The sequence below is a fragment of the Octopus bimaculoides genome, chromosome 29 (genome assembly GCF_046866305.1).
Source record: "Octopus bimaculoides isolate indiv1 chromosome 29, ASM4686630v1, whole genome shotgun sequence".
In the NCBI taxonomy this organism is placed as follows: domain Eukaryota; kingdom Metazoa; phylum Mollusca; class Cephalopoda; order Octopoda; family Octopodidae; genus Octopus; species Octopus bimaculoides.
The window spans coordinates 15,506,052-15,519,422 of NC_142956.1; the positions used below are offsets into that span (position 1 = coordinate 15,506,052).

Consider the following 13,371-nt stretch of genomic DNA (forward strand, 5'->3'; position numbering starts at 1 on the left):
ACTGGCTCTTGTGCGGGTGGCACATAAGATGCACCATTTTGAGCGTGGCCGTTGCCAGTACCGCCTGACTGGCCTCCGTAGGATTTTCGAGCGAGATCGTTGCCAGTGCCCCTGGACTGGCTTGTGCGGGTGGCACATAAAAGACACCATTTCGAGCGTGGCCGTTGCCAGTATCGCCTGACTGGCCTTCGTGCAGGTGACACATAAAAGCACCTACTACACTCTCTGAGTGGTTGGCGTTAGGAAGGGCATCCAGCTGTAGAAACTCTGCCAAATTTAGATTGGAGCCTGGTGTTGCCATCCGGTTTCACCAGTCCTCAGTCAAGTCGTCCAACCCATGCTAGCATGGAAAGCGGACGTTAAACGATGATGATGATGATGATGATGATGATATATATATATATATATATATATATATATATATATATATATATATATATATATATATATATATATATATACATACATATACATATATGTTTATGTATGTGTGTGTATTTTAAGTGTAAAGACATGATTAAGAGAAATTCTATGAATATTATGGAATTCCAGACGTATATCCAGTGACAAGGGTATCCTCACTCTATGTTGACATTTGGTAGCCAACACCTGTGGAAGAGCTTTGTATAGTATACTATAAGCTTTTTTCCAAAATTTTCATCAGTTATATGTAAACATACACACACACACACACACATAAACACATGCACCCATATTGTCTGACAATAATTATTATTCCATTAGTATCAGAATAGTTGTCTTTGTAAGCATAAATTTGCGAAAACTTTGACTGGCAGTTGTTTAAATACTCTAAATTTAACCTACTTTTGTTTCCAAAATCATACAACATGCTCATCTTCTGTTTAGTCAGCTATAATTATGACACGCAAATGTTTTAAGAAAATCATACAATCTGTTGATGTAGGTATGTTAATACAAATGGCTATTTTGTTCCACATTTAATATTTTAAAAATATTTATGGTATTCCTAACATCCATAGGAAAATTCCTATTATGAGAGTTGTGCAGAAACAGTTTTCATTTTTAAGTGTACTTCAAAATATTTTGAAAGCAGCTGTGTGTAAATGCGTACATATAGATATTTATCTATATTTGTCTATCTACTTATCCACCTACCTACCTACCTACCTACCTATCTATCTATCTATCTATCTATCTATCTATCTATCTATCTATCTATCTATCTATCTATGTATCTATCTATACTATCTATCTATCTATCTATCTATCTCTATCTATCTATCTATCTATCTTTCTATATCTATGTATCTATCTATCTATCTACCTACCTCTCTCTCTCTCTATCTATCTATCTATCTATCTCTATCTATCTGTCTGTCTCTCTGTCTCTGTTCTCTGTTCTTCTAGGAAAGAGACACTCTCACGTAAAACCTGCAGTGTCTTGTGACTACTGGTCATCTCACTTCGGCCTGTCACTAGAGGTGGTACCACGTGTTAAACATTTATCACTATAATCAAATGATAAAAAAAAAAATGCTGGCAAGCTATAGGGCTATGCGACATTCTTTCTCTGGCCTGATTTGGTATGGTTTCTATGGCCAGATGCCAAAGCCTTGTGGAGTTTTAGGTGTTTTCGCTCAATAAACACTCACAACGCCCGGTCTGGGAATCGAAACCACGATCCTATGACCGCGATCCTATGACCACAAGTCCGCTGCCCTAACCACTGGGCCATTGCGCCTCCACATAAATATATATATAGACAAATTGAAAATAAATATAAAACAAAAACAACAAAAGCCAAAAGGACATTCATCGTGAATGTATGAGGTTGACACTTAGTTTCAGCTGGAAAAAAAGAAGGGGTTTGATGTTTCAAGCATAACTTTTCATCAGAAAGAGGACAGAAGAACGGTTCAGAGAGAAGGGGAAAAAATGATAGATAAATAGATAGATTGACTGATTGACTGGTAGATAAATAGACATGCACACACACACACACACACACACACACACAATCTTGAGAATAACTAGCTGAAATTGCAAAGATAATCTGGAACTCGACTGAGGATAGAAAATTCCAAATGACCCGTCCTTGTTTTCCTTGTATCATCTGTCTGGATGTTTTGTTGTCCCTTTTTTTGTATCACCTAACTGACTGGATGATTTGCGTTCTTGTCCCATTTTTGTATTTTTTTATGTATATATATATATATATATATATATATATATATATAGTTGAATAGGTAGATAGACAGATCGATAGCCTGAATGATTGACTGGTAGATAAATAGACATGCACACATGGAAACATGCACACACACACACACACACACACACACACATGCATGCAGTTAGTTTCCTCAAAGACTTGCAGCTGACAACATGCAACAGAGTGAAGTAGTCAAGAGGCACACCTCAATACATAACCTTTCACGACACAATTGCTTTCGGTGGAACTTGAACCATTGAATATCTGGGACACTCAACAATCATTAGAACACTCACTGCCTCTCTCTCTCTCTCTCTCCAAGAGTGGAACAAGATGGAGAGGTGGGTGGGTTGGGTGCAGCTCTCATTTCTTCATTTCCTTCCCCTACCACTATTGTCGCTTCAACTCTTCCCGCCACTCCTTTGATATCTTTTACAAGGCAGCTGTGTGGTAATATAAGGTGTTGAGTGGTAGGAGTAAGACTGTTTGTGTGAGAAGAGGAGTGGGAGGCAGAGGTGGAGATGAGAAGAGCTTGGTGTGTGTGTGTGTATGTATGTGTTGAAGAGTGTGTGTGAGTGTGTGTGGTGGGTTGTGACTGCACTTATGAAATTGTTGTTGGTTACCTTGTATCATATACACACACAATCATGCACATACACTCCCGCACACTTCACATTCACTGACATAACATGCATGTGTGTACATGTGTGTGTGTGTGTGTGCATGTATGTCTTATATATAAACATATATGGTAAATACATATACATATTATATGCATATATGTGTGTGTATGTATGTGTATGTGTTGTGTATGTGTGTATGTACACATGCATATATATATATATACATGCATATATACACTCAATAGTTCATCTATTCAATAAGACATATTCCATATATTCAATAAGACATTCAATACTTTATTTCATAGTACCATCCATTTTTATTTTATATTATATATTGTATATTATATTATATATTGTATATTCCATATTCTATATCCCACATTTGTTTTGCAGGAATATAAATAAAACATAAAAAACAGACAGTGTTGGAACTCTTTTAAACAAAATAATATATTCCTCTATACACAATCATACAAAAACCCCCTTTTTTTGTATGTATTTTTACTCGCATATATATATATATCCACCCCTAGGAGTCAGCCACACTTAAGTGGCAATATACTACACTTCATCGTGCAGTTACTGTTAATACTTCATTTAGAGAATTAACATTGCTATATATATATATATATGTATATATATAATTTAGAGAAAAAAACCAAAGTTCCTGAACTCATCCATGAAAATCCACAGTCACATATAGAAAAATTTAATAAGTAAATACACTAAAATGAATTATAAAAAAATACAAAGTTATAATCATAAAATAATATTTTATGATTATTACTTTGTAAGCTATAAACCTGGAAATTATTTCATTTTATTAAAAAATATCCATACATACAGGCATGGCTGTGTGTTAAAAAGCTTGCTTTCCAACCACATGGTTCCATCTTCAGTCCCAGTGTGGCACCTTGGGCAAGTGTCTTCTACTATAGCTTTGGGCCGACCAATGCTATGTAAGTGGATTTTGTTGACAGAAACTGAATGTCCATTGTTTATATATACATACATATATATGTGTATGTGTGTGTGTGTGTGTGTGTGTGTGTGTGTGTGTGTGTATGCATATATATATATATATATATATATATATATATATATATATATATATATATATATATATATATATATATATATTCTCTCTCAGTTGATTTCCTCAAGTTCCTTTCTGTTGAAGAGCGTAGGCTCAGAACATAAAAGACTTTCTCACTTTCCCAACCGTTGAACTAATACACCTGTTTGTTTATACACCTGTCTTCGTCTTGGTTTTCTGTAAATTTCAACTATATATATATGTATGTATGTATGTATGTATATACATATATATATATATATATATATATATATATATATATATATATATATATATAAAATATATAGTTTTAGGGAAAATAACCAAGTTTCAAGAACTCATCGATGAAAATCCACTATCACATATAGAAAAATTAATAATTAAAAGCACAATGAATGAGTATAATATAAAACAAAGTAAATATCATAAGATAAAGAATATTATCTTTATCTTATGATATTTACTTTGTTTTATATTATACTCATTTATTGTGCTTATAATTGTTAATTTTTCTATATGTGATAGTGGATTCTCATTGATGAGTTCTTGAAACTTGGCTATTTTCCCTAAAACTATATATTTTATATATATTTTATCTATAAAGCTCAATTTAATTTTAATTTTTTATAAATTGATTTTAATTGAGTTTTTACCTGTAATTTTGGATTTTGTCCCTCATTATTATATATATATTATATATATATATATATATATATATATATATATATATATATATATATATATATATATATATATATATATAGATACATATATATATATATATATATATATATATATATAGATATAGATACATATATATATATGTATGTATGTATGTATGTATGTATATATATATATATATGTGTGTGTGTGTGTCTGTGTGTGTGTGTGTATGTATGTATGTATGTATGTATGTTTATGTGTCTCTCTGTATGTGTTTGTCCCCACCTCTCCACTGCTTGACAACTGGTGTTGGTGCGTTTATGTCCCTGTAACTAATCAATTCACCAAAACAGACCAATAACATAAGTACTATGCTTAAGAAATTAGTCCCAGAGTCGATGTGTTCCACTAAAGCCATTCCAGGTGCTGCTCCAGCATGGTTGCAGTCAAATGGCTGAAACGAGTAAAAGAATAAAGGAATAAAAGAATAAAAGAATAAAAGAATTTAACAAATTCTCGAAAAGAAAAGGGTGGCATCGTCGTCAAGTGTAGTATCTTTTTCAGCGTAATTGTGATGTATATCAACATCAAAATGTATGAGGAAATAAAGTCGAGGTGCATGAAATATCCTTCCCAACAAATTTTAAATGCCCCCCCCCCCCATATATTTGTAGAAAATTTCATTTAAGCAATTCTATTTTCCAAAAAGTTATGAGGAAATAAAGTCGATGGGGTGGGGCACACATGTCTGTACTTATGGTGAATATTATTATAAATAAAAGATTTAAAAATTAGAGGTGTTTGATGTGAGATTCGAACCCACGCAGTAATTTTCGACTAAGCTTCGTTACAAAAAAAAAACAATTTTTTTTAATAAGAAAAATTGTGTAAGAGGTGGAATTCGAACCTACGCAATTATCTTACGATTTGAATCAACCATATCGAAGCTATGTAATAAACTAATACACCTTATCGAAAATAAAAGGAATAAAATAAATTATCAGCCAGAAGTGGGATTCGAACCCAAACCCACACTGGTGGGCAATAATTCTAATCGTTCAGCAAAAGTAGTAAAAAAAATTATCTGTCAGAAGTGGGATTCGAACCCACGCCCACATTAGTGGACCAGAATACTCAATGTTCTGGTTAAGGTACCATTATGCACCTTGAGTCTGGCGCCTTAGACCGCTCGGCCATCCTGACAGCTACGAAAAAGCGTTGCTGTTTTCAGGTTTAGTTCTATTACGTCTGCTCATACAATTTCCACGCATGCGTGAACTGGTGGTTGCTATGACAACAGTAGCAAACGTAACGAGGAAGCTGATGGTGTTGTCGACGAGCGAACTACGACGGCATTGCTCACAAAATGAAGGTTTCATACACAGAGAAGTTATTAATTTTTCGGTGACTTCGTCTGTAATGTGGTCGGATGTACTAATAAACTTATGAAATAAATGTTATTGCTATTATTAATGTCGTTTTATGTCTTGGTTTTTCTCTCCCTTTCACTCTGTCTTCGTTTCCGTCCGCCACCTTACACCACGTGCTGGCGGAAACTTACGAACATTTTCCTCTTCACTTGTTTTCCTTTCATTCATACACATATATGCGTACGGCGATGCATATATACAAACATATACATACGTATGTATGTGTGTATACACACGCATATAAATTGGTAGATAGCTATACATACACACATATACATACCTACATACGCATATATATATACATACACACATATTTGCATAGATATAGACATACCACCACATGTTTGTAGCACCCCCCCCCCTCGTTGACTTTGTTTCCTCATAACTTCCAGAAAAATGGAGGATTTATTTTGAATTAAATTTTTTGCAAGTAGACTCTGGATGATATATATTCCGATTATATGGGAATTTGTTGTGAAAAAATTATCCTGTATGTGGGGTGAGAAGTTTCGATAAATTCGTACCAAACGGTTTTTTGTTTCCTTATAACTTTCAGAAAAATGAGTATTTTTTTAAATGAAATTTTCTACAGATACTTTTCTGGTATTTAAGTTTAATTTTGTAGATATCTCTGATGTGTGCCAGTATAAATGTGTGTATGCTCACCAATTTTCTTTTTCATATTAAATTCTGATATAATCGTAATCTACACACTTTGAAAAGTATTTGTAGAAAATTTCATTTAAAAATACCTATTTTTCTATAAGTTATAAGGAAACAAAACTAACATGTGTGAATTTTCAGAAACTCCTCACTCCATTCTCAGAAAAATGTTTTCCCCAACAAATTCTGATATAATCAGAATCTAAAGCATATTTGTAGAAAATTTCATTTAAAAATACCTATTTTTCTGAAAGTTATAAAGGAAACAAAACTGACATGTGTGAATTTTCAGAAACTCCTCACTCCATTCTCAGAAAAATGTTTTCCCCAACAAATTCTGATATAACCAGAATCTAAAGCATATTTGTAGAAAATTTCATTTAAAAATACTTATTTTTCTGGAAGTTATGAGGCAACAAGATCCAGGGAGGCACATATGTGGAGGTGTGCCTATGAATCACTGTGGGATTTGCACCTGTAAAGTTCCCCTCTGAGGCACAAGTCCAGGCAAGGTTATGGAAGACCAGCAGTTGCCCACGCATACCAGCCTTCTCTCTCCATGCCACTGATGTTATCCAGGGGAAAGGCAAATGCCGACACAACTTGGCACAAGTGATGTCACGACTCATTTCTACTGCCGAGTTAACTAGAGCAACGTGAGATAAAGTGTCTTGCTTAAGGATATATTACACAGCCTGGTCTAGGAATCAAACTCACTACCTCACGATTATGAGCCCAACACTCTAACCACTGAGCTATGCACCTTCACACATACGCACATATATATGTATGTGTTTATACCTTTCTACTCTAGGCACATGGCCCGAAATTTTAGGGGAGGCAGGCAGTATATTAGATCGACCCTAGTACACAACTGGTACTTAAATTATCGACCCCAAAAGGATGAAAGGTAAAGTGGACCTCAGTGGAATTTGAACTCAGAATGTAAAGACAGACGAAATATCGCCAAGCATTTCGCCCCGCGTGCTAACATTTCTTATTTCTTTACTTCCCACAAGGGGTTACACACAGAGGGGACAAACAAGGACAGACAAAGGGATTAAGTCGATTATATTGACCCCAGTGCGTAACTGGTACTTAATTTATCGACCCCCGAAAGGATGAAAGGCAAAGTCAACCTCGGCGGAATTTGAACTCAGAACATAGTGGCAGACAAAATACCGCTAAGCATCTCGCCCGGCGTGCTAACGTTTCTGCCAGCTCCCTGTACATTCTGTAAAGTGGGGTTGGCACTAAGAAGGGCATCCAGCTGTAGAATCTGAACCAAGGCAGATTAGGGAACCTGGTGTGGCCTCTGGCCTTGCCATTTCCTGTCAAGCTATCCAATCCATGCCATCATGAAAAACAAACATTAAATGGTGATGAGGATGATGATGATGATATGTATGTATGTATGTATGTGTGTGTGTGTGTGTATGTATGTATGTATGTATGTTATTGTTCAGTTTTATTTCAAGATTTCTTGCCAATAAGGCAGTAAGTTGGCAGAATCGTTAGCACCCCAAGGTCATCTTTGCCTTTCATCCTTTCGGGGTCGATAAATTAAGTACCAGTTGTGTACTGGGGGTCAATCTAATCAACTGGCCCCCTCCCCAAAAATTTTGGGCCTTGTGCCTAGAGTTGAAAAGATCTCTTGCCAATAGAGAAAGAGCCAGTTTCTAACCTAGATTCTTTCATTGGAATTTCAACATCAGCAACAGGGTATTTCTGTCTGTCTGTCTGTCTGTATGTATGTATGTATGTGTGCACGTATGCATGTATATATGTATATATGCAGATTTGTATGTGTTGCTTTATGTATGTATTCTCATGCATATGGTTGCATATCTAGACATGCTCATATATATTTAAGTAATAAACTTCTAGAAGGTAAGTATGTATGTATGTGTGTATATAAATATATATATTGGGTTGGTGCATAATTATTGCAGCTTTTTTCAGTCACGTGACTGAAACAATTAAAAGATCAAAAATAAAAGAAAAAAAAAACTACACCAACCAAGTGTTCAAAAATGAAGCCAACACCATCATGCAAGTCATTAACTCTTCGTGAGACACGCCTCTCCTGATAAACTTCTATACGAATCCGCAAGCAATAGGCATACATATCTCAGCAACAACCTGTAAAAAAAAAACACTTTATACATTACAAAAACCATTTTATGTGGCTATGCTTTCCTATAAACTAGAAAACGATGACAAATGTTAACATAAAGTGCGGCCTCTCCTAGATGCATGACTGCTACATCGTGTCACATCTTGAAGGCTATACTTTTGCAACCCAAGTACAGGAAAGAGCTACTAAGTAGGTGCAAGTAAGAAGCTCACTTTGCAGTGATGTGGTTTTGGATTTGGTCCCGCTGTGCGGCATCTAGGGCAAGTGTCTTCTACTAAAGGCCTGGACTGAGCAATACAATGTGAGTAGATTTGGTTGATGGAAACTGAAAGAAGCCTGTCATATATATATATATATATAGGCATAGGAGAGGCTGTGTGGTAAGTAGCTTGCTTACAAACCACATGGTCCCGGGTTCAGTCCCACTGCATGGCACCTTGGGCAAGTGTCTTCTACTATAGCCTCGGGCTGACCAAAGCCTTGTAAGTGGATTTGGTAGATGGAAACTGGAAGAAGCCCGTCGTATATGTATATATATATATATATATATATATGTGTGTGTGTGCATATGTTTGTCCCCCCCCTCCCCAGCATCGCTTGTCAACCGATGCTGGTGTGTTTACGTCCCCGTAACTTAGCAGTTCAGCATAAGGGACCGATAGAATAGGTACTAGGCTTACAAAGAATAAGCTCTGGGGTTCGATTTGCTCGACTATAAAGGCGCTGCTCCAGTATGGCCGCAGTCAAATGACTGAAACAAGTAAAAGAGCATATATATGTGAAGGCGCGTGGCTCAGTGGTTAGGGTGTCAGCACCATGATCATAAGATTGTGGTTTCGATTCCTGTGCTTGTCCCTCTATCATACTTTAACCTTTCAACACCTGGCGTATAGCCACCCACCTGTATGTAAGTTCCTTGACAGTTTGGTCTAGCACTCTATCATTACCTTCCTTTTTTTCTCCTCCAACCATATACTCTTTTACTCTTTTACTTGTTTCAGTCATTTGACTGTGGCCATTCTGGGGCACCGCCTTTAGTCGAGCAAATCGACCCCAGGACTTATTCTTTGTAAGCCTAGTACTTATTCTATCGGTCTCTTTTGCCGAACCGCTAAGTTACAGGGACGTAAACACACCAGCATCGGTTGTCAAGCGATGTTGGGGGGGACAAACACAGACACACAAACACATACACACATACATATATATACACATATATACGACGGGCTTCTTTCAGTTTCCGTCTACCAAATCCACTCACAAGGCTTTGGTCGGCCCGAGGCTATAGTAGAAGACACTTGCCCAAGGTGCCACGCAGTGGGACTGAACCCAGGACCATGTGGCTGGTAATCAAGCTACTTACCACACAGCCACTCCTATCATCATCATCGTTTAACGTCCGCTTTCCATGCTAGCATGGGTTGGACGATTTGACTGAGGACTGGTGAAACCGGATGGCAACACCAGGCTCCAGTCTGATTTGGCAGAGTTTCTACAGCTGGATGCCCTTCCTAACGCCAACCACTCAGAGAGTGTAGTGGGTGCTTTTACGTGTCACCCGCACGAAAACGGCCACGCTCGAAATGGTGTCTTTTATGTGCCACCCGCACAAGCCAGTCCAGGGGCACTGGCAACGATCTCGCTCGAAAATCCTACAGGAGCCAGTCAGGCGGTACTGGCAACGGCCACGCTCAAAATGGTGCATCTCATGTGCCACCCGCACAAGAACCAGTCCAGGGGCACTGGCAACGATCTTACTTGGCTTGCCGGGTCTTCTCACGCACAGCCCATTTCCAAAGGTCTCGGTCCGTAGTCATCGCCTCGGTGAGGCCCAATGTACGAAGGTCTTGCCTCACCACCTCAGCCCAGGTCTTCCTGGGCCTACCTCTTCCACGGGTTCCCTCAACTGTTAGGGTGTGGCACTTTTTCACTTTTTTGTATGTGATATCATATCTATATGTTTGAGAATTTATGGAAAAAAATTTCTCTTAAATTATTTTTTCATTTGTTGCTTGTTACCGACATTGTCTCTGATCTGCACAAGTGAGGTGAATAGCAAAATACACACACACACACAACGCATACACATGCACATACATGTCTAAATACACGTACGTACATACATACACCCTTTTTGTATTTTTGTATGAAAATTTCAGGTAACAAGAAAAACAAGCGCTAAAAAATTTATGAAAAGAAATGTGCGGATTGTAAAAAAAAAAAAAATACACGAACAGAAGCAAATCATAAATGCATAAAAAATAGGATGTAGGTATGTGAATATAGGTATGTATGTGCGTATATGTATGTGCATGTGTGTGTGTGTGTGTGTGTGAGAGAGAGAGAGAGAGAGAGAGAGCATGCGTGTTTGAATATGTGTATGTGCATGTGTTTGCGTGTGTGTGTGTCTGTTTATTTCTCTATTGCAGATCAAAGGCAATGTTGACAACCCACCACACACACACACACACACACACACATGCACACACACAAATTAAAGACAAAAACGTTTTCTGTAAATTGCAGAACATATAAATATGACGCCATGTATGAATACACAAGGATTTTATTTTTAGGTTAAAAATTTTATTCAAAATATGAACAGGAATATATTTTACAAAAAGAAAGACAAAGAAAAAACTCCTAGAAAAAGGAAAGAAAAGAAAGAAAAAAGACTGGTTCCTTGTGAAACCGTCCTACCCATGCCAGCATGGAAAGTAGTCAGTAAATTAGAGAAATAAGCATTTTCCCATAAATTGCCAAGCCCATAGTATGATGTCATGTATGAATCTTTTCTCCTCTAGGCACAAGGCCGGAATTTTGGGGGAGGGGGCCAGTCGATTAGATTGTTCCCAGTACGCAACTGGTACTTAATTTATTGACCCCTGAAAGAATGAAAGGCAAAGTCGACCTCGGCGGAATTTGAACTCGGAACATAAAGACAGACAAAATACCGCTAAGCATTTCGCCCGGTGTGCTAACATTTCTTATTTCTTTACTGCCCACAAGGGGTTACACATGGAGGAGACACACAAGGAGAGATAAACGGATTAAGTTGATTACATTGACCCCAGTGCGTAACTGGTACTTAATTTTTCGGCTCCGAAAGGATGAAAGGCAAAGTCGACCTCGGCGGAATTCACTGCTAAGCATTTTATCCGGTGTGCTAACGTTTTTTATTTCTTTATTGCCCACAAGGGTTGGATTATATAGTTTAGTTACACAAACGTAAACAGAATTACTATTTAGCCTTAAAATACATTGTACATATTCAAAGAACCTTTCCCGGTTTAGTGGTAAGAAACGGTCTTCTGGTATTCTTTTACTTCTTTCAGTCGTTTGACGGTTGCCATGCTGGAGCACTACCCTTTAGTCGAAGAAATCGACCCTTGGACTTATTCCCTGTAAACCTGGTGCTTATTCTATCAGCCATTTCTGCCGAACAGCTAAGTTATGGGGATGCAAACACACCAACATCGGTTGTCAAACAATGGTGGTGGGGACAAACAGACACAAACACACATCATCATCATCATCATCATCATCATCGTTTAACGTCCGCTTTCCATGCTAGCATGGGTTGGACGATTTGACTGAGGACTGGTGAAACCGGATGGCAACACCAGGCTCCAGTCTAATTTGGCAGAGTTTCTACAGCTGGATGCCCTTCCTAACGCCAACCACTCAGAGAGCGTAGTGGGTGCTTTTACGTGTCACCCGCACGAAAACGGCCACGCTCGAAATGGTGTCTTTTATGTGCCACCCGCACAAGCCAGTCCAGGGGCACTGGCAACGATCTCGCTCGAAAATCCTACAGGAGCCAGTCAGGCGGTACTGGCAACGGCCACGCTCAATAAAAATATTATATATATGTGTGTGTGTGTGTGTGTGACGGGCTTCTTTCAGTTTCCGTCTACCAAATTCACTCACAAGGATTTAGTCAGCCTGAACCCTATCTTTTCGATCATATCCAAAGAATTTCATGCGGTGCATGAAGTTCCGTACATATTTCTTCGTTTCATAGGGTCTGCATAGTGGGGACACGTTGTTCCTTATCCTAACTCCTAACTCTAGACTGATAGCAGACTTTGTTAAATTCCAATATAATCGTAATCTACACACACTGAAAGGCATTTTTAGAAAATTTAATTAAAAAAATTACCCCCTTTTTCTGAAAGTTATGAGGAAACAAAGCTGCCTCGTGGATTTTCCGAAACGCTTCTCCCCACCCTCGGAAAAATGTTTTCACAACAAATTTCGAAATAATTGCCATCTAGACCATCTGAAGTGTATTTGCAGAAAATTTCCTTAAAAAATATCCATTTTTCTGGAAGTTTTGACGGAACAAGGTCCGAGGAGGCACACATGTGGAAGTATGCCTGCAAATTAACCAACTTCTAAAACAGGGTACAGCATATGGCACAGTAATTTACCCGAATTTCTGGAATTCGGATAAGGGATCTGGCACTGTACCAAAATGTGAGGGATATATGGTCGCTATTTCTAGCAGACTGTGACAACCGCGCAAAGAAACCCTTCCCGTCTTTATTGCTGATAGAAATTATCTGCCCTTGATGCGGCAT

At 37.7% G+C, this 13,371-nt stretch overlaps 1 non-coding gene across 1 annotated transcript; it reads right to left on the reverse strand.

Annotated features, from left to right (window-relative positions):
- Window positions 1-5,643: 5,643 nt before the first annotated feature.
- On the reverse strand, window positions 5,644-5,761 carry Trnal-caa (transfer RNA leucine (anticodon CAA)). The gene is made up of 2 exons: window positions 5,724-5,761; window positions 5,644-5,689 (listed from the first exon to the last, which is right to left on the reverse strand). It is a non-coding gene; the product is annotated as a tRNA-Leu (tRNA).
- Window positions 5,762-13,371: the final 7,610 nt, after the last annotated feature.